The sequence below is a fragment of the Rhipicephalus microplus genome, chromosome 2 (genome assembly GCF_043290135.1).
Source record: "Rhipicephalus microplus isolate Deutch F79 chromosome 2, USDA_Rmic, whole genome shotgun sequence".
Classification (NCBI taxonomy): domain Eukaryota; kingdom Metazoa; phylum Arthropoda; class Arachnida; order Ixodida; family Ixodidae; genus Rhipicephalus; species Rhipicephalus microplus.
The window spans coordinates 174,360,632-174,380,893 of record NC_134701.1 but is presented as its reverse complement, the minus strand read 5'-3'; the positions used below and the strand labels follow the sequence as shown (position 1 = coordinate 174,380,893).

Sequence of the window (20,262 nt, the reverse complement as noted above, 5' to 3'; positions counted from 1 at the left end):
TAAAAAAAAACTCAGCCTCCAAGCCGACTGCTTTCACATTCAACTCATTGATTAAGTGCAATAGTACCTTCACTAAAGCAATGCCGATAATAAAACCTAGCTCATCATTAGGAATTGCTGGTTAGTGCGACGAGATTGTTTTTCGCTAAGCTTTGAATATAAGCATAACCATTCTGCTAGCCGCAATCAATAGAAAGCGAGATAGTAAATGAAGTATGGAGGGAAAAAAGCGAATTCTTTGATTACAAAGTCGACGCACTGCTCCACATTCGTTTTGTCGATTAAGACGCGTATTGACACGAAAAAAAAAAACGGACTTTGTTGAGTTCTTCTAGAGAAAATTCAAGCTAATCTTGGCTGTGGGCCTATAATTAGCAAAGTCGGGCTAGTTATGGCAAAAAGCGTTCTCGAATAAGAGGCTTTGTAAATTCTTACTCCAGGACAATCTCTCTGTTCAAAAAGTTGTCAGCTAAATAAGAACGAGAGTATCAATATTTATTACACATATTTTGGTCATGATAACAGGAATGTAACCCTACACGTTTTTATTTGAAGAGACTAAGCTACTTTATTAGGTTGGTGTGAATATATGTCCCGTTTTTATTTGTTCGTCCAGGGTGATCACTTCACAGATAAGCGCAGAGTTAAACTAAGAAGTTTACAGACCATGGGACCTTAGGAAAAACATGAATGCTCTTGTTGCTTCGGCAGGCAAGCCTGAGTTAGACCTCCTACCGGCTCCAAACTGCGCTAAGAATTTGTATGGTGAAGTTCGGGCGTATTCACTCACCTAGAAAATTCAATATTTTATCATGCCTAGTGGTCTATAAACTTTTGACTCTGAGTTAACCCCATCGTCAACGCAATTTAATTTCAGACCAGTTTCAATGCACCCTATTTTAATTCCAGTAATGCAGTCATAACCGATACTATTGTTGAGACGTGATGCGGGTAAAGTTCTTAAAAAAAAAACATGGCTCTGCTCCGCAGTAATAAATGCTTGTCCGAGGACCTTCAAACTTGGAAACTTTCGCCGACATGGAAGATGATGGCGTCATCGTCGAGCATTTCTTCACAATAGGCGGCGGGCGAAGAAATTGAAAGAGCGGTCTACATGATTGCACCCTGGTCCGGCGATTGATGTACGACCTGCCTCGTGGTTCCGATGAGTAAAAGACATCGAAAGTATATCCCAGGTATTTTTTTTATACGTGTAACAAAAAAGAGGCGTTAGAAAGCGGAGAGGGAGGCGTTGCGCGTCGCAGCACCGATCGACCATCCAACGACTCTTCGACCGCGCCAAGAGAGACGGCGTTTCTGAGCCGGAGGACAGCGATCGAGGCTGTATAGTTGCCGGGCGCCGGTGCTCTTTCAGCCGCAAATGTTTCCGGGCTGTGGAGGCGAGTGAAAGGGAAAGGGGGAGAAAACGACTACGCTGATCACTGTCTGTCGCGCATCCACCTTCAGTTATACACCGCGTTCACTGGCTTTGTACTAGTATATGTGGATTCTGGCGAACGATCGAAATCGCTCTCGCTCTTCCCTTTCTCTTCATCTGCCTCACGTGACCTATTCTTCCTGATTTTTTTCTCGCTTCCCCATTTGTTCTCCCATCGCTGCTCTCGGCGCTGAAACTCGACGCCGCAGCCGCAGTGAAATCGCATCGAATTCAACGCGGATCGCGCTGTTCTCTCTCTCGATGCTGCTGCCAAAAACACCGCTGCCTGTGCGAAGCTCGCTATAGCTGAAGATGAGTTAAGCCAAAGGTATAATAACAAAAAAAAAGGACATTCGAAACGTGGGTGGTCAGATGCGAGGGAGAATTGAATGACACGGGTGACAACGACGACATTCACCCTCGTTCCATCGCACTCCAGCTTTCGTCACCTCTTCTTTTTTTTATCAATCCTCTTTCTCTTCCTCTTTTTCCTCATTTCTCACGTCTCCTTTCCGGCCAGCGCTTCCCGAAACTTTTCTCGGGTACGCTGCGGTTCACGGTTCACTGTCCGGTGTCGCGGAAAAAGGGGCGCGAGTGTTACGACCCTTTGATGGTAGTTCGCTTCTGCGACGCTTCCTGTAAGCATTTCCTTCTTCATTATTTCCTTTCTCCTTTCCTGTTGCTCGCATCGCGGGTCGCGTTTTCCCGAGGCAATCGAGCGAAACGCAGTCACTCGCCGTCCCTCTTTTCATCGGATTTGCCCTGCAGCTAACTACAGGGGATTCTTCCCAATTCTTGATTCCCTCCATTCTCATTTTTTTTACCAATTTCTTTTCATCTCTGCTGTCTTCCATACAGCTTAGTCCTTCCCATATTGCTTCTGTTTGCGGGACGAGTCCATGTGTATGATTACAGCTAACACGAGACGTCTCCCTATTTCAAATTTATCCTACGAACCGCACTTTTTTTTCTTTTGTACAAATAATGGGACTACTAATACATGATTAGTCCGTGCACGCACAACTTCCTTGACCTTATATTACGCTTCCGCGCCCCACTCTTTGTAACAAGGAGATAACGATGGGTAATTTCGGCGACAAATATACGTCTGGGGCACTGCCTGATGGGTCAAGCGCAAACGTGGCCGTCGAGCGAGGAGGGGGGCACTAGAGTATTATCGGATTATCGAAGGATACGAAATTTTCTCGTAATTAGCACATGCGCCTGTAAGGGTCCTTCCCAACGAGCTGGAACCGCGTTCAACGCCGCAAAAGGTTCTCCCCTTAATCATCTCGTGCACTGCTCTATAAACATACATCCTTCCAATACATGTATTGTGCCGAATTTCCTAACGCCCTTTCGCTCGACGACAATAACTACGCTTTCCTACTCTTGATGCATAGGGGCATCCTGGCACTTGATTTCTTTTTTCTTATTGTTTACGAGAATGGGCGTTTATACCGGAATCGACACACAGCAGTGCGCTCGTTAATTAGTTTCGCGAGAAGTTTTCCGCGCTGTCGCGAATAGCCCCACTGCTATGCTGTCCGTAATTAAATTACGCCCGTATTTCTGGTCCTCCCCATGCAGGCAACGGGGAGGCATGCTATAGAATCTTGCGTATCCCGCTTCTGTGCGGCTTGTCGTGCGGGGCTGTCATTGTTGCGGCACTAAAAAGGTAAAGTATGAGAGGCGTAGTTGTAGGTGATTCTAAGCCTACGTGTGTTATAATAGGCCTATAGATGAGATTTCAACGACAGGGTCTGTGTAGGTACTCAATAACTTCGGGTTCTTCGGGAATTCTTCGGGCATGGCATTTTATGGCACGTGGCAAAGAACTTCACCAGTCCTGAAGAAAACCCTTCCGTGACTACACTGAAGTTTTATAGGTTATGAAAAAACACGGACTGGGAAAGAAGGGCCACACACAGGCGCTAAGTGTTTGTCAACAGAACATACCGTTGCCACGCAGTGTAAGAGTACGACTGGTTGCAAACTCTTTGGATTTTGCTAACACTCTATGAAATAGTGTGATTGATGCCACAAAAAAGACATGATATATAGGATGAAGGGTTGTTGTTCTTGTTTTGTTTTTGATTTACGTACGCGTTTTTATTTATTTGTTTGTTTGGTAGACCAAACCTGTTGCAACACTAGAGCCACCACAACTCCGTTCTTTTTTTTTATCAAACGCAGTGATGTCACGCCAAAACAGAGGAGTCATTTGTAGTTTTGATGCACGTTTAGTACTTATGAGACAACAGTCAAAGTAATTAGTATACATAAAATACAACAAGCCGCTGGTGGGTACGCACTAGCAATATGCGTGCCATGGACCGAAATCTGGCAGCAGTCTTTTTCTGCACAGTTTCTGCGTCATCTCCGTCTCCAGTGTAACCCTGGGAGTGTCTGCTAGAGCTGTACTGGTAACTATGACAGAAAACGTGCAACACTCAAAGACCGTGTAACATTCTTTCTAGCACAAATCACTTGCGCTCAATACTGATTAGCCGAAAATGACACTTCTTGGATACACTACAAAGGGCCACTGACGAATGTTGATCGCATCATAGGCTGTATTTATTTGTTTTAGGGAAGCATTTCTTGTTATGGCCTTATGTAAATGGAGCCTTGGATATGCATAATTTGTTATTTACCTACTTATTTATTATATAGAGGATTTCTTTCTCTGTAGCACGTTTAAAGGGTGACAAAGATAGCTTTTCTTTGTTTTTTGTGGCGAAAGCTATTTTAGGATCATAAGAAGGGCCGATTTCGGCCCCATAGTTGCCCGCCACCACCGTAAGTGTCCATAAAAATTATCGATTGAAATAAAGAATAAATAAAAAACTATACACGAAGAGCAGAATGGCAATGAAACCCGGACCTTCGGCGTGGATGCCCAGTACTCTACCACAAAGTCTCGCCGGTGATGACCTATTCAGGGATCCCTGCGATGAGGAATCACTTTAACATGTGTGATGAAGTGTATTAGAGCAGTCAAGTAACAGCCAGGCGTAAGAAAATGTGAATTGCGGCACCAGTGGGTTTTTGAATGATTTAACCCATTACAACTGCATCAGGCGTATTTTCCCATCGTCGTCAGCCATGGCATCAACAAAGCGTACATAACGTAGCGGGTACCACAAATTTTTGAAAAAAGTACGATTGATGGGATAGTGAACGCTTCCTCGCAAGGCAAAATATATCATGATGCATGATGTAGTGGGTACCATTCGAGAGTGCCTGTATTAGATGCCCAAGTGCTAAAAGAGGCTCTAGAAAGGTCACTGTTAAAGCTTTCGCTGTGGTTGTGCTGCGCGTTCCGTGCAGGTCTGGTGTTTTCTTGTTCTTTTATCAGAGCATAATTACTGCAATCAGTTCTTACCAAGTTGGAATGGCTCTAGTAACAGTTCATAGAAAACGCGACGTTTCGGGACAAACATGGTGCCTTTTTTAAGGGAATGACAAAAGACGGCATTGCGTGCGTGACCAACACAGTCAGCCTCAGAGAAAGAGATCGAATAGGTCCCAAAACATTATTCTCGCTTTAAATTGTGGCTGGAGCCATTTCCGCTTAGGAAACCTTTTACGAAGCTAGACAGATTTATGTCGAAATGCTCACATGCAATCAAGCCTCAAGCCGTTCTACATATTTCATCCTAGGTCCCCGAAAGTCCGAGGCTCCACGCGTGATTTCTTGGACGAAGGAAGTGACGGTTGAAGAAGGCCAGCTAGCGACGCTCAGCTGTGCGGCACGTGGGATGCCACTGCCAGCTTACCACTGGTTTCGCCAGTCCGGCGCAGACATGAGGCCCCTGCTGGGTGCGCCAACGCGCGGATCTCAATCATCACCCACAGGTGGCAGTCACCAGCAGGGACATGCGTCGTCGTCTAGAGGCACCCTGTCACTCGGGCCTGCACACGTTCAAGACGCGGGTCGCTACGTGTGCCTTGTGAACAACACCTACGGCGAGGACAGAGTGTACGTGACTGTTAACGTCAGAGGTTAGTGTACTCTACATTGCCATAACTACCGGCTTCCGACTATTGAAACCTATTGTCAACACCAATACGCGCAGTATGGCGCGCTTTCAGGCCCCATGTTTCAGACTCTCGTTGAAGATCTTACAAACGTGCAACTATTGAGCTGTTCCAGTACTTTGTTAGCAGAACAGTCAAATAATCACAGCACTGAGAAAAATGAACGTTCTTCTTTTGCATTGTAGTGTTTTTCCACGGGTGATGGGTTTTCATTGAAAGGAAACTTAGTTTACCTTATCTCTACCAGTGATGTATCACAAAAAAATTATGTATTAATCAACGAAGCTGTAGGAGTAAAACAAGCCACTCCGAATACTTGTAGATTGTTGATTCACATTGTCTAACAAAACGTAAACTTCACCATTATTATTACATAGGTTCTGTATTATGTACCAGCTTGTAACCCACTCGTAGCCTTATCGTCTGCACTGCTTGACTATCCAGCGCGGTTACTCGAAATGTGGTCAGAAATACACTACTGTCCAAAAACCTTCTCGGATAAGTTTCCAATTAACGTGCCCTTGTTGTGTTGGCCCATGCAGGCTCACCACTCGTGAGCGTGCAGCCTCGATTTCAGCGGGTTCCTCTGGGGGCATCCGTGACGTTGACTTGCAACGCCACCGGTGGCGGCGCTGGCGTGTTGGCGCGAGAGCTTCACTGGTACCGCAACCTGGTGCCCGTCCAGCCATCGGCTGCGGACAGGGTGCGCTTGTTGGGCTCCTCTGTGCTACAGCTGAGCTCGGTCAAAGACGGACAGGAAGGCATCTACCAGTGCCTGCTCGACAGCTCGCGGGAGTCGGCACAGGCGTCTGCGTTCGTCTTACTCATGGGTATGCGCCACAATTCTATTATCTTTTCAAAGCACTGTCGGTGAAAAGCAAAGATTGAAAAACTAGGTGCACTGCTCTCGGCTGAGAAAGAGTGAAAGAGGGGCTATTCACAATGATGTAATGGTTAAGAAGAACCAATAAAAATGGAAACATGGCACCCTTCGCGATGAAAGGTGATGTACGGAAGCATTGAGACGGAGGTGTGTCAATTTGGTTTGAATATTATTGCAGTATTGCAAGATGATGTTCACATGTGGACAACTTATTGCTGTTGTTCAAAAACTACCTCTTCTTTAGCGCAGAGGCACGCAATATAGGGTCATTGTGGCTTCATGGGAAGAGATTCTCTTTACTTTTAAGACGATTGTTATAGCGCAAGCACAAAAAGGCGACAAAATGACAAAAACACGGGCGCTTTTTGCCGTTGTTATGAGCTTGTGCTATAACCATCGTCATGACCTGCCAACTGGACCAAACAGCCACGCTCCTAATTTAATCTTATGTTGTGACCGACTGTTGTCACGTCGGCGTATTTTTTAGCATTAGAACTGGAGAACTGTATAACCTTTTCAGCTCTGAAATAATTATTTTCTTCGTAGAAGTGTTTTGTGCATGTTTTTGTAATGCTTGGGGCCTCACAAAACCACGAAAGAAACATTTAACCCGTGGTGCAAGTAACTATAAATTCAGAAACACGTCTCCGAATTAGGTCATGAGGGTTTAGTCATTGTGAAAAGAAAAAAAACTTCTTCTGTATTCCTGAAGATTGGTTGACAGAGAATAACTAAGGGTCGAGTTTATTTACATAAGAATATCTTCTCCCTCTCTACACTATCAACATAAAGAAACAATATCAGTGAGAGGACAGCAAGTGTCGTAATCAGGTTTATTAAAAGGTACAAGATTAACATAATACAGACCTACGCGCCTACATCGAACCATGATGATCATTTCGTTCGACGGTTCAATGATGACGTAGAGACAGCCATTGTTATAATAAAGTCACAGTATACATTTCTAGTGGACAAATTTTATGGAAAAGTAAACCATAGACAGGGTGGAGACCATTCAGTGAAGTAATATGGCATCGGCTCTAGAAATGCCAGAGAAGATTTATTAGTAGAGTTCACAGAACTTAATAATTTACGGATCTTGAATACTAGTTTAAAAGCTTTCTTTGCCCCGCCGCGGTGGTCTTGTGGCTAAGGTACTCGGCTGCTGACCTGCAGGTTGCGAAATCCAATTCCGGCTGCGGCGGCTGCGTTTCCGATGGAGGCGGAAATGTTGTAGGCCCGTGTGCTCAGATTTAGGAGCACGTTAAAGAACTCCAGGTAGTCGCTATTTTCGGAGCCCTCCACTAAGGCGTCTCCCATAATCATATGGTAGTTTTTGGACGTTAAACCCCACATATCAATTTAACAAGTTTTTCTTGGTTTCATTTGCTTCGAAACAGCCGTGAAGATCGGCACTCGTGCAATATATACGAAATATAAAAATCAGGAACAAAATAACTTTGCGAGTTGCCAGCGCGCATGCTCATAACCAAGAACATATCTGGGTGTTTTTCGCGATTGCGTTGACCCATGACCGAAATGATCGTATAATAATTTTATTACATGTGTCCCCAAGGTGTTGCGTCACCAGCGAGGCGACACCGACAAAGCGCGGACCCCGACTCAGTTTGGCCCGGGTCTCGCATTTTATTAATTTTCTTAGGTTTGTCCTCTTTCCCCTTACGCCGCCTGCGTTCTATCCAGCTCTCAAATTCCGCTGCTCCATCGAACAAAAAAGTTGCCTTCCCAACACAGCTGGAGACCCATAGCCTTAGACCCCCCCCCATTCTAAAACTCTTCAAAGTTTTCACAATAACTCCTTTGGCAGCTAATGGACTACTGCTGTCATCGCTTTCATATTTGAAGGGCCAACAGCGTAGGCCTGCTCAGGGCTCTCCAGTGAACGCTAGCTTACCAAAAGCTTTGGTGAACCTCCAGGGCGAAGGTTTAAATAAGCGCACCCCCACCCGTGCAAGCGAGCCAAAAGACAAGACAAGCCTCTCAAGGAATATACCAAAGAAAAGAAAATATTGATGTGCTTCCGATTGCGACCCAGCTCTATTCTCTGAATTTTCATGGATAAGATGTGAGAAACAAACAGTACTTTGAAAGTATCACCAGGCGCACTCTGCTATCATGACCGTAAAACAATCACAGCATATCCACCAGGTAAGTGATTGCGAGTCGGGCGAAGCTCTCCGTGGCCTGTTTTCGTAGTAATACGAGTGCGCGCGCATAGAACCAACGGAGAATTGGCAAATGTCAGTGCCTCGTCCACCAATGTCGGGAAGCTCAGCATCGTTCATAACTACAAGGCCAGACCGCCCGACATAGACGCACCAGTGGACGCATGGGCGTACGCATGGACGGACAGACACACGGAGGCACAGAAGCATAGATGTACTGACAAACACTTCGCCCCACTCATCATCATTCACTCTGTAGATTAGTTGTGACACCGTTTTTATTGGCATGCAATGCAATGAAACTGGCGACTACGACGACACGGCACGATCGACCCACGGCGTAAGGAGCTTCGCCTCTAAAACGTGTAAGGCCCTAACTCTGCACTCAGTTCAAACAGTCATGATACGTTTGAGTCAGTCAGGGTCATTTTACGGTAGCCTGATTTTTTTTTTTTTTTGAGGTTGGGGGTAGGGGGGGGGGCATCACTTTGATTGCCGGAGGGGCACCATCTTGAAGGGGCCATTTTTCGCTCTCTATGCCATGGCAAAAAAAATTTGGGGGGGGGGGGGCACGTTCCCGGAGAGCCACGCCCTGTCTTCGCCCCTGAGATGCTCTTAAATAAAGTACTAAGTTGCCTTGTGGTTGAAATATGGCTCTTTGTGCGATCACGGCAGTGGTGCCAGAGAACACCGTACAACTGTGTCGTCACCTGTCGACGCCCCCTCGAATGACTTATGGTAAGCTGAAATACAAAGTCATCCGTTGCAGTTGCCGCGCTTGTCGTGCGTGTACCTGGGAAACCCGTTGATTGCTCTCTTCCGTTTCTCATGACACGTTCGCCCCTTTTTTCGAGTGCGTGGTAGAGTTATTGTTTGAAGAAGCCTAGCTTTTCCAGACTGACTGAAATCAAGGGCTTTCTCTCATAGGATCATTCAAGCACCCAGAACACATCTTAGTGCAATTAACTGCATTCTTGCACTTTCGCGCCTATTTGAGGAGTAAAATCTCAGAAGCAATGACGAACTACTCGACGCTATGCTTTATATTTTTTTTTCTATGTAAAACTTCGCTACTACTGTTTTGGCTCAAGCAGATTAAGAATAGTCATAGAATAAACCTGTTGATGTCATCCCTATCCTTCTGCACCTTGTCGCTTAATTGGACACATAATTACAGATTAGAGCGATAGCTAGGCAATGTATACCAATCGTGTTAACGTGTTTTCTGACCAGTTTACGCAATAATTACAGAAAGATTCCGCTCCAAATTTAAATTTCGCACGTTAGGTGCGTCCTTCGCTTTTGGCGCCTTTCTATTGGCATGATCGCAAAAGTGACTACCATTCTCCATTGGCTCCCTACCAGGACAATGAATACATTACGTGCATCCCACTAGAGTACACAACAGTAAAAGTATCGGGCAGTCTTCCCATCCCCCTTCGATGATTAGGAGGGTAGCGGGCATGCCAACAGCTCTCTGAACTTCATTACGAACACGCCATTTGATGACTTCAATTGAAACAGCTCTCACCATTCGGTAGAAATTATAAAGGGCTGTAGCATATTGTGCAATTCTTGCTTCCTAGTAACCAAGCCCGAACTGACTGTGACCTTCGCCGAGCAAAACACGTACCCGGGCAGCTTCGTGTCGCTCAAGTGCGCAGCTCGAGGTCATCCGATGCCCCGCGTGACGTGGACTCTGGACAACGGGCCCGTGCCGTCGTCGCGGCGCGTGCTGCGAGGAGACTTCGTCACCGAGGACCACGTGGTGCACAGCTTCGTCAACCTGACGTCGGCCAATGTGACGCACGGCGGAGAGTACGCCTGCCAGGCCGAAAACGAGGCCGGCCGCGTCGCTCACTCGGCCTGGCTGAACGTGCTCGGCCCGCCGACGCCGCTACCACCACGGAACCTCACCGTGCTCTCGGGCGAGACGCTAAGCCTCGCGTGCCCCGTCAAGGGACATCCTTTCGCCTCCTTCACCTGGTACAAAGGAACACACGGTGAGTGCAAACTACAGGTGTGCGCGAAGCAGGTCCGTATAGCCCGTGGGGAGGGAACCAGTGGTGCCCCTCCTCTCCCGCCTAGAAATTCGTATGAAGGGAGGTGTTTTGCGCATGACATATATAAAAAAAAAATAGGTGCCTGGTGCAGAATTGTTCTCTGGCGAGAGGAGGAGAGAGATCAAGCTTTATTACAGCAGCACCCTCCCCTCTTCCCATTATAAAGCTTGCGTGACGTCACTGAAGCCAGTGGGTGGGATTACCAGCTTAGGGACACGTGACGTTTGCGATGTCACATTAACGTCATCAAATCATCACAGGAGGTAGGTTCTTTCGTTACTTAAATCGATTGATTGATTGATATGTGGGGTTTAACGTTACTTAAATCGAGAATCGGAGGTAACGTACTCTGCTCAGTATGTAATGACATGGTTGAAATGTAATAAAATGTGTTGTTCAAAATAATGGCGCTTCGCCATTCACAAGAAAGCCTTGTCCACACTGCACGAACAAAGGCTCTTCCGACAAGTCACTATCACTTTGTAGGAGATGAAGCGCAACTTGTTTCTCACCAAGCTGACCATCGTGGAATGCCATAACAGTTAGGAGCAGAGACCATGACGTCACGTACCAGCCATCCATATCCTCCCAATGGGCTCCTTACAATAAGAACGCATTGTAAAGACAAGAGAATAGAAAGGTAGTGCCGCACCCCCTCCCCAACCCGTTTTTGCCTATCTTCTCCCATGCGAGCGTAAACTCTAGTACGGTTTTTGTGAAGTAAGAATGGTTCATGTAATAATAATAATAACAATATTAATAATAATTCATAACAAACATGCCGGCCATGTCGTGTTCTTCATACTGTGCATAGACAAGACTAAGCACGTGGGCCTCAGGCTCTTGGGCTCCATCGAAGTATGGCCGCCACGGCATGAATCTAATTCAGGTGGTTAACGCTGCGGCTATAAAGCATAATCAGCAGCGGCTTGACGATCCGAAAGCTTCGATAGTTGTCGCCTCCTGCTACCCATCGTGATGTCACAATTGTGATTCCGTCTGGCTGAGACTGTGCGCTGATTGATGTTACGTGCCAAACGGGTTAATTTTTAAGTGTGAATACACTTTATAAGCGACCCCAAACCATCCACCGCCGTCGGCGGCGTCCGCAGTCTTCTCTCTATCTTTAAAAGAAAGAGGACTTGACGGGCCGCAGCGCGACGCTCTACCGAATAAGCCACAGACGCGACGCTGATATCCCCCTTCGCTCGCTCCTCCACTCTCCTCGCTCGCTGCAGCTGCGCGCGCACCCCTCTCTCTCGCGCGCCCGCCTTCTCTCTCAGTCTCCCGTCGAGAGCGGGTCATGAGGTAGAGTAAAGTTAAAATCCGTTGGCATTCGCCAGTGAGTTAACGTAAACACCCCCGTGTGATCAAATTGCGATTCCCAGGAACCATTACATCATAAAGGCACCATAGTGTGAATAATAAATATAATAGTGCGAATAAATAAATACCCCTCATAGCATCACCCCGTGTATTCGCACTTAACCATGTTCACCCTCGGGGAAATGCTTGGGAGTTTTTTTTTCAATCTCTCAGTCAATTAGAAAGTTATTCGATCAAAAAAAAAAAACTCGCACCACTCCAGCGTTGAAAAGCAGTGTGTCATATAGGTGCATCGTAAAAATATTAGAGAATAATAGCTAAGTGGCTCAGTGGGCCCGCCCTGCGAATAACTAAAGGCGCCACCAGAGCACACGCGGAACGCTGGCACGGCCAGCGTTATCATGGGTCGAGCCGCTCGCCAGATCCTTTCGTCTCTTCAGCGAAACAAGTGCTGCGGAAAAGCGTGCTAGCGTTTTCCCAGCAAAGCCTCAGCTCGATTGACCGCGAGTTCATTGTTGTTCTACAGTTGGCACAGCAATGCGCTCCGCTGAAACAAGGGGGTACCACTCAGCTATGACTCTTCTTCTTGTGTCGCACTCCGCTACCCCCTTTGCTACTTAGCTGGGTCCGCTGACCCGCTGAGCCGCTTAGCTATACTTACTACTTACTTGGTCACAAATGCGCAAAACGAAAAGCAAAAGTGGGAAAAAAAAGCAAAGCCTGCTTTACGCGTTTTCTTTTCTCTTTGCACATTATTTTTACAGTGAATCGGACACTTGTCGATGGCCAGCGATACCGGATGAACAGCCATGGACGTTTAACCATCCATGATGTCGATCGGAAAACTGACGATGGTGTCGTCGTGTGCTCGGCCACCAGTCCCGACAGTCGCACAGCTGAAGCACAAGTCAACCTACACGTCGCAGGTGAGGAGACCAGTTTCTGTACGTATTCTTGTGCGCATGGCCGTAAGTGTTAACGTTCGTTATTACGGGATCGCACTCTTCCGCCCCAAAATGGCTCCCGTGCCAACGAATAACATATATCCTACGCACTTTGACAATCAGCTATGTGGAAATACTGGATTCTGCTTACTTTTTTTTTGTTGTGCCACGATACTCATCATAGCACCTTGACTACGTTCTTCATTGCTGATTTGTTTAAAAAGCAGTCTGTGTGGTTTTCCGCTAATGGGAATTACCACGTTGTAGCTACAACTTTATCCCTTCCAGTTATGACATGACTCCTTGAAACGAGTCATATCAAAATATATTCAATGTTGCCTGAACGCTGCCAAAACGTCGCCTCAACTCTATTTTTTATTTTTATGCGGTGTTCCAGTTCCCCCAACGATCGCCCCGTTCTCCTTTCCCTCTTCGGTACGCGAGGGTGAACGAGCGAGTGCCCACTGCTTCGTATCGTCGGGCGATCGGCCGGTGTCACTGTGGTGGCTCAAGGATGGCCATCCTCTACAACCAGGCCTTCTGGACGTCAAGCCGCAGCTCATGAACGAGTTTCTTTCAGTTCTCTACTTCGAAAGCATCGCCGAAGAGCACAACGGTTCCTACACATGCGTTGCCAGCAACCCGTACGCTCGCACAAACGCCTCTGCTCAGCTGGTCGTGCAAGGTGAGTGAGCAAGGCCGCGTTGCACCTTCACCACTAGCCTCATGACTAGAACCACTCCCAACATCATCTACATGGCCATTCTTATAACACTGTCGTGTTTATAAAATCTATTGCGAAATAACTGAGCCAAACCACACACAGTGCAGGAACAGAACTTGAGTAGATTCAGTACAAGCTCGTTTCGAACTTAAGTTTATTGAATGTAATAAAAAAAAAGGCAAAGTCAGCGCACATGCGCCTTCACAACTAAGGTGGTGTGTAAACGCTCTGTAAAGCGGTTGCATGAAGCTTCCGAAAATCATCTGCAATCGGTAACCAAACGATAGCGACAGATCAGTGAGGGAAATTTTTGAGGCTTACCACGTACGCAAACAACCAGTTCTACTATGCAGCCAGTCACGCCGACAGATAAAGTGTGCTATCTGGTAAGCCGTTTAGGCAAGTTCACACGGAACGCATCGTACGCAAGGGGGCAACCAGATTTTCAAAGAGCTGGCAACGAGCATGCGTTGGTGATCAGATTCACGGATGGTAAGAATCGGAGCACTTCCAGTGGCACTTCTTCTGCACCGTGTGGAGTGAGCCTGCTCTATTGGGAGCATTGCCAGATCCGGATAAGCTCCGCCGCCAGAACCACGCTTTGTAGCAGAGCTCTCTACACCACCAGTGGCGGAGATTTACCCGCAATTCGAAAGCACCCCACGCTTTTTTAGGGCATGACGTCCCACGTGACCGGCGCAGTGCGCAGCCACAGCGCACCCGTTCTGTCTGCGCGCCCTGTCAATGTCAGCCGCGGTTCGGAAGCAATAATATTGCATCACGGTGCCAGTGGCATCAACATGAATCTGCTATGAGAATTCATTACGGGTTGCCTTTTTCAGCGGTCCTCCACCGAGGAGGAGGTATTCATGGATCTATGGTGATCGTGCTACCATCTTGCGGCACTGCGCGGTATTTCGCGCTCTCGTGTCGGTGCATCGGTAGGCTGCGGGGAAGTTAGCCAGCTTTTCCACGCGAAGAAATTGGTCCGGGCGCGGTCCATGCAAGCAGCCGCGGGTTTCCGACCTTTTAAAATAATGCTCGTACACTCTCACGAGTCTGCCTCTCTGCATGCTTGCGCGCTCTGCGTTTGGTGTGAACATGCCTTCAGTCTTAGGCCACGAACTTTTCAGAGAATTAACACGTGAGCTCATTGCGTGGCGACAGATTCGTGCCCGTTCCGCCTTCTTACAATCTTTATAGTGAAGTCCAGTTGTAAGCGAGCGCTTGCCTTGTACATATCACTTCTTTGTGTAGTGCGTTTTGCTCCACTATTTCACTACGATGAACCAAATGACCCGATTATGAATGCTTGTGTCAAATTTATTTGCGATGTATGGATGAAGTGGTAAATGGATGTTTAATCATTTCCGCCGTACGTCAGGTGACCCAGCGCTATTTCTTCGAACAAGTCATTCAAAATACTTTTTCTTTTCGCCACGCTCGATAGCGTTTCTCATTTCTTGCCAACACTCGATGAGTCTAGAGCCCCTCTGTTCAAGCCGTCTTTGCCGTTTAGTACACAACGTGTTCAGCGTAGTACTATCCTTCTGTTCTTGATCTTTTTTAACTAGCTTGAGCTTGCAATTAAAACAAAAAATATGCCCACTCTGCCTGTCGCCACTTATGACCGGGGTAATACTTTGCTCTTTGCTCGGCTTCGCAACCGAAGGTAGTTGTTTACAAACAAATATCGAAGGTAGGTGAGTGCAGCAAACCAGCTCTGCCTATTTATAAAACTTCAAACTATACCAAACTAGGGGCTTAGAGTTACGATATCCACTTGCAACAGAGCCGATCGCCAAAAGGTCGAATCTATCAGAATTTCTCATGCTGCACATTACACTTGCTCTACTTTTCAAGACGACGTTAAAAGAAGGAAGCTGGAATGTAGGCAGAACGGCTTGAAATAACCCTATATTTGGACGCAAAAAAAGAGAGACAAACGATCAAAGTTTGTTAGCAGATGATCCCTTCATGGTGCACCTTAATTTGAGCGCTCTTTGCATCTCCTGTTGTCTGACGTAATAATTTGTATGGATTTGAGAGGTATTCATGAAACACATGAGCTAGTTGCCTTCTCCTGTACTTTCACTTAAACAGTGGCCCCCAAGTGGGTGTACACGCCATCTAGCACCAACGCCCTGAAAGGAAGCACCATGCGATTTGACTGCCAGGCTGATGGCTTCCCAACGCCAGTGATCCGCTGGAAGATGTCAACAGGTAACATTGCGTGTGCATCCATAAATATTGATATTCCTATTTCGTGTTAGATTCTTTCATGTGACTTCAATAGCTGTCCGACGTCTCAATACAAATACAAACTACAAGCTGAAGAGTGACGCTTGATTCACCGTACTCAGAGATGGGGTAGTGAAGAGGCACTGACACGAAAGTTGTGATAAATTTATAGAATTGGTTCGCTTTGGAAGTCTTTCAAATCATAAATAATTGTCTGTGGTGAAATTCACCGTGGTTCAAGGTTTCTCGATACTTCTTTTGTTGATGGTTTTGCGCAGGGGGTGTGAAAAAGAATGTTGGAGTAAAAGTTTGCTCAAAGAAACACAGAGCACATGATGTTGTTGCCATATCTCAGCATGTGCCACCATAGTGGAAGCCTTTCGTGCTGCAGACCGGTTACTTTATATTATTTGTAGTGATTTATTCTTAGTCTGAACAGCATAGTATATCTAAACTGTGCTGCGAAATTTGAACAGTCTTCATTATCACTTGTGACCAGTCGTTCTTCAGTGCAGCCTTGTTTGGATGTAGAAAAATATGGTGTTGTAGACTATATTACTTGCGGAACACTCAAAGAAACAGATTTACATTATGGTTATTTTTTGTCCAACGAGAAAAGGCATAAACAAATCAGCGTTTATACCCACGAGAATATATGGCTAGAGAAGTTGTTACATTATCATCCTCGCCCACAACCCGTATAGCATTTGATAGTTCTGTGAGGTATATAAATGAGTGCTCTACTTCCTGAGCCAGTGCTTGTCAACCATTTCAGAGGGTGGGCCAATCTGCAAGAAAGCGACTAAGGGGGGCCAGACGGCCACAGAGAGGGGGGGGAGGTAAGGCGAGGGGTGACGTAAAAGAGAACCAATATTGGGGCATTGGCAATCCAGTGCAAACATTGAACAGAAATCGTGCTTGTTTGCTGCACGTACATCACCAGATGACAACTTACAAGCGTAAAATAGCGCGTTCAAACCCTATCAGAGGTCAAAATGCGATGTCGCTCTTCCTGATAGGAGGTCAAGAGGGGGAAGAGAAGCGTTCTGACATCATGCCGGGGGGGCTGCGTAATACTGACTCGTGGACCACATCTTGGAGACCGCTGGTCTCAACTATTCGAAATGAAATGCCTAAAGCCTTTCGCATTATTTCACCAGCTGTCCATTATAAAGAGCCGTTCTTTATTTTCGCTTATTAGTGTTTGGATCGTATTTTTCTTAGCCTCAGTTGCCGGCGCTCAAGCCGGGACGCACGCCACGTGAAAGCGAAGTAGAGAGTTCGCTCACGCTGCTCGCCCAGCCCGGGTGACGCCCCAGTCTGCATTTTGTCTCTTCCTCTATTCCTCCCGCTCCTTCCTCCCTACCAGGCTTTCTCTCCCGCTTTTATCGAGCGAACGAGACGGCACGTTTGCACGACAGCAGCCCTGTTCGCTTAGCTGCATCGCTCTGCCTACGCTGCTATAGTACAGCGTGCTCTGGCACGCTGACATGGAAATCACGGCACCCCGCATAACTCCGCACAAACAAGCTGCCGTATACAATAACGCCTCGTCGGCGTCCCAGACCCGGCGTGCTGAACTGCCGACGCATAAGTTCGCGAATAGCTGGGCGTAAAACACTGATTAAAATTCAATCGAGCCTGACACCTAAGTTTTACACACTAGCTTGCTCTAAAGTGTTCGACTCCATTTTGTAAGTGAAACGCGTCACGATTATCGTATTCTAGCCCGGTAATGAAAAAGTATTGTCTGGTATTGTTTAAGCAGTCTTGAAAAGGAAAAGGTTCATTTTGGTTGGGCATTTCATTTTTATCAGGCACTCGTACATTTACTTAATGGAAGAAGAGCTTTCATGAATATTTTTTTGGCATAAAAAGAAATAGCTTCATTGCCTTAAACGGGAACAGTATATTACTACAGACGTCGCACAAAGACGCTGTGTGGAACACTTTCAGCCAGGGTGGCACTCAGCGCGCGTGCCAACTTCAGAACAAAATATGACCGCACCCTCCCTGCTTACGATGTGAGTTCTGGCTTTACGAAGAAGTGAGGGTTTTCACGTTATTTCATATTACAGGAGGCGTCTCCAGCAGTTTCGTCACCATACGCAGCAACGCCAAGCTGCAAGTGCTGGAAAACGGCTCGCTCGTCCTGCAACACGTGGATGCTTCCGACGCAGGCGTCTACCTTTGTCAAGCCACCAATGGAGTGGGTCCTGAGCTCACGCACGAGGCGAAGTTAACCGTTTCCGGTGAGGCACGCAGAAGCTTAGGTAGCCTTCGTACAACAAATACGTGAAAGGTATACGAGTACTGAAGACTAGAGTGATACCTGTTTGTTCGTTTGTTTGTTGGCTTGTAGTCAGTTAGTTAAATAGTTAGATAGTTAGTTAGTTAGGTCACCGAGAATAAGACACAAATTATAGATTTTTGAAATTGCAAGTATACGATTTGCACTAATTACTCGCACGCGTGTTATTCAAACTATGCGTGACGTTGCTGATGTGATTAAACGGAACGAGTGGCCCGACTGCCGCTCAATCGTCTGGACAAGTTCGTACCAGCTAAAGAAGCATGCATTTTTTCGACCTTGCCTAAATGTAACTGAGAAACAAAATCGATGCACTTGTTTAAGTGGAAATCCTGTTCTGCGCTCCTATTTTGTTTCTACTCTAAAGCATAGAATTTTCACTGTTGCAGCTCGGCCAAACCTAAGTGCAGCAAAAGAACACTTTATTTATTACAGTACAGTTGCTCAAACAGTATATCTCAAGACACAATAACTGAACTGTACTAACTTTTATTCCTTCGAAAGCATCATCGTTAAAGTGCTGTTGGCACAAGCATAGATTAAAAATGACAAACGAAATTTGATTTCTGGAGGCCCAGAAAAAGAGAAATTTCATAAGCACAACACTTAATTTACCTTGTTCAACATGATACAAGAAAAATGTACTGATCATAGAACCTTCAGCATATCGTCTGCAAAAACTACTCTTTGCAAAGGTTTAAAGGATTCTTTTGACTTTTTAGAAACATAATCAAATTCATCTAACATAATGGTGTTCACTTCGAGAACCTGCTGTGTCTGCATTTAAGTTAGCTGAGCGCTAAGATCGTCCCGCGATATTTAAATGTGGAACTTTTCCCTTATGCTATATAGTAGGCACGTCAAAACAAGACATTCTAGCGCATCACACCAACTTCTAAAGTTTCTGGAGAACATGAGTTCTCATTTAGTTGCATTTTCACACGCGTCCTTGCCAGGGGGTAAATATTTTTTCGGCAATATTGCATGACTTAAAAATATCCGCTGAATAAGTGAGTCTACTGAACAGAAATTTCAATCTCTTTCACTACATTCTTTAAACCCCAGTCCCCGCCACCTTCATCACCAGTTCCATGTCGGTGACGTCTCGTAAGGGAGACAAAGTGCACCTGCAGTGTGACTCTATCGGCGACCCTCCTCTCACCATCACGTGGTACCGTGACAACGTGCTTCTCGACATGGACAGACACCCGAGGTAATTAGCGCGGCCACTTTTGCCCTCCACGACGGCCACGTAGTGGCGACGGTCGGACGTCACCGCTTATTCGCCAGCGATGGCGTTGGTCACGTTCCTGCTTCGTTAATAAAGGCCCTCGACATAGCTCGACGCATCTGATTGGCTGTGTCGTTTCAGACGTTGTGTTGCGAAGATGCAACAACAACAAAAAGGGGAAGGTAGTTGGGTGTCTTCTGTATGTGTGGTAGTCTAAGGTTTTGTTTTCATTCTTTCTGCAGGCTCTGAGTGTGCTTGGATCCCCGTCAGGAATAAAACATATGGCTTTTGGCCTTATGATTTAAACAATTTGGTGTCCTTTTCGGCGTCAAGTTCTGCCAACTTTCTCAGCAATCACCCAAGAAGGCACACTTTTCTAATGAGTCTTCATAACCGGTGTAATCGACTCGCGATACGACATTGATACTTTCATTATTGCGTACAAATAACCACAAAAAAGAGCATTTAGCTTTCGCACCTTTTAAATCATTTTGCGTGCGTCGCGCGAGCGCACTTGTTTTGAGTAGATTGATTTACAGATGCATTCGCAGAATAGTGCATCCTGAGCCTGCGAACATAGTTGTCTTAAGTGAAGTTTGCATTATAACTCAAAAGTATTACTTTATGGCGTTTATTCTACCTGTTTCAGCAATTATTATCTCCCCAATTTCCGCTTACGACCACTAGGTACACCTTGAATGATCATGAACGGGAGGACGGCATGGCGTCTCAGCTATTGCTCCGCGATGTCAGGACAAATGACACTGGAACATACGCATGCAAAGTAGCCAACAGCCATGGCAAGGACGAAATGTTCATCAAGCTAACAGTGCAAGGTAATGCGACAACAGTCTATTCCTTATTCCTGTCG

General features: G+C 46.2%; 1 pseudogene; it reads left to right on the top strand.

Annotated features, from left to right (window-relative positions):
- Nucleotides 1-20,262, top strand: part of LOC119169661 (cell adhesion molecule Dscam2-like) — a 270,685-nt pseudogene that overhangs the window by 228,698 nt on the left and 21,725 nt on the right.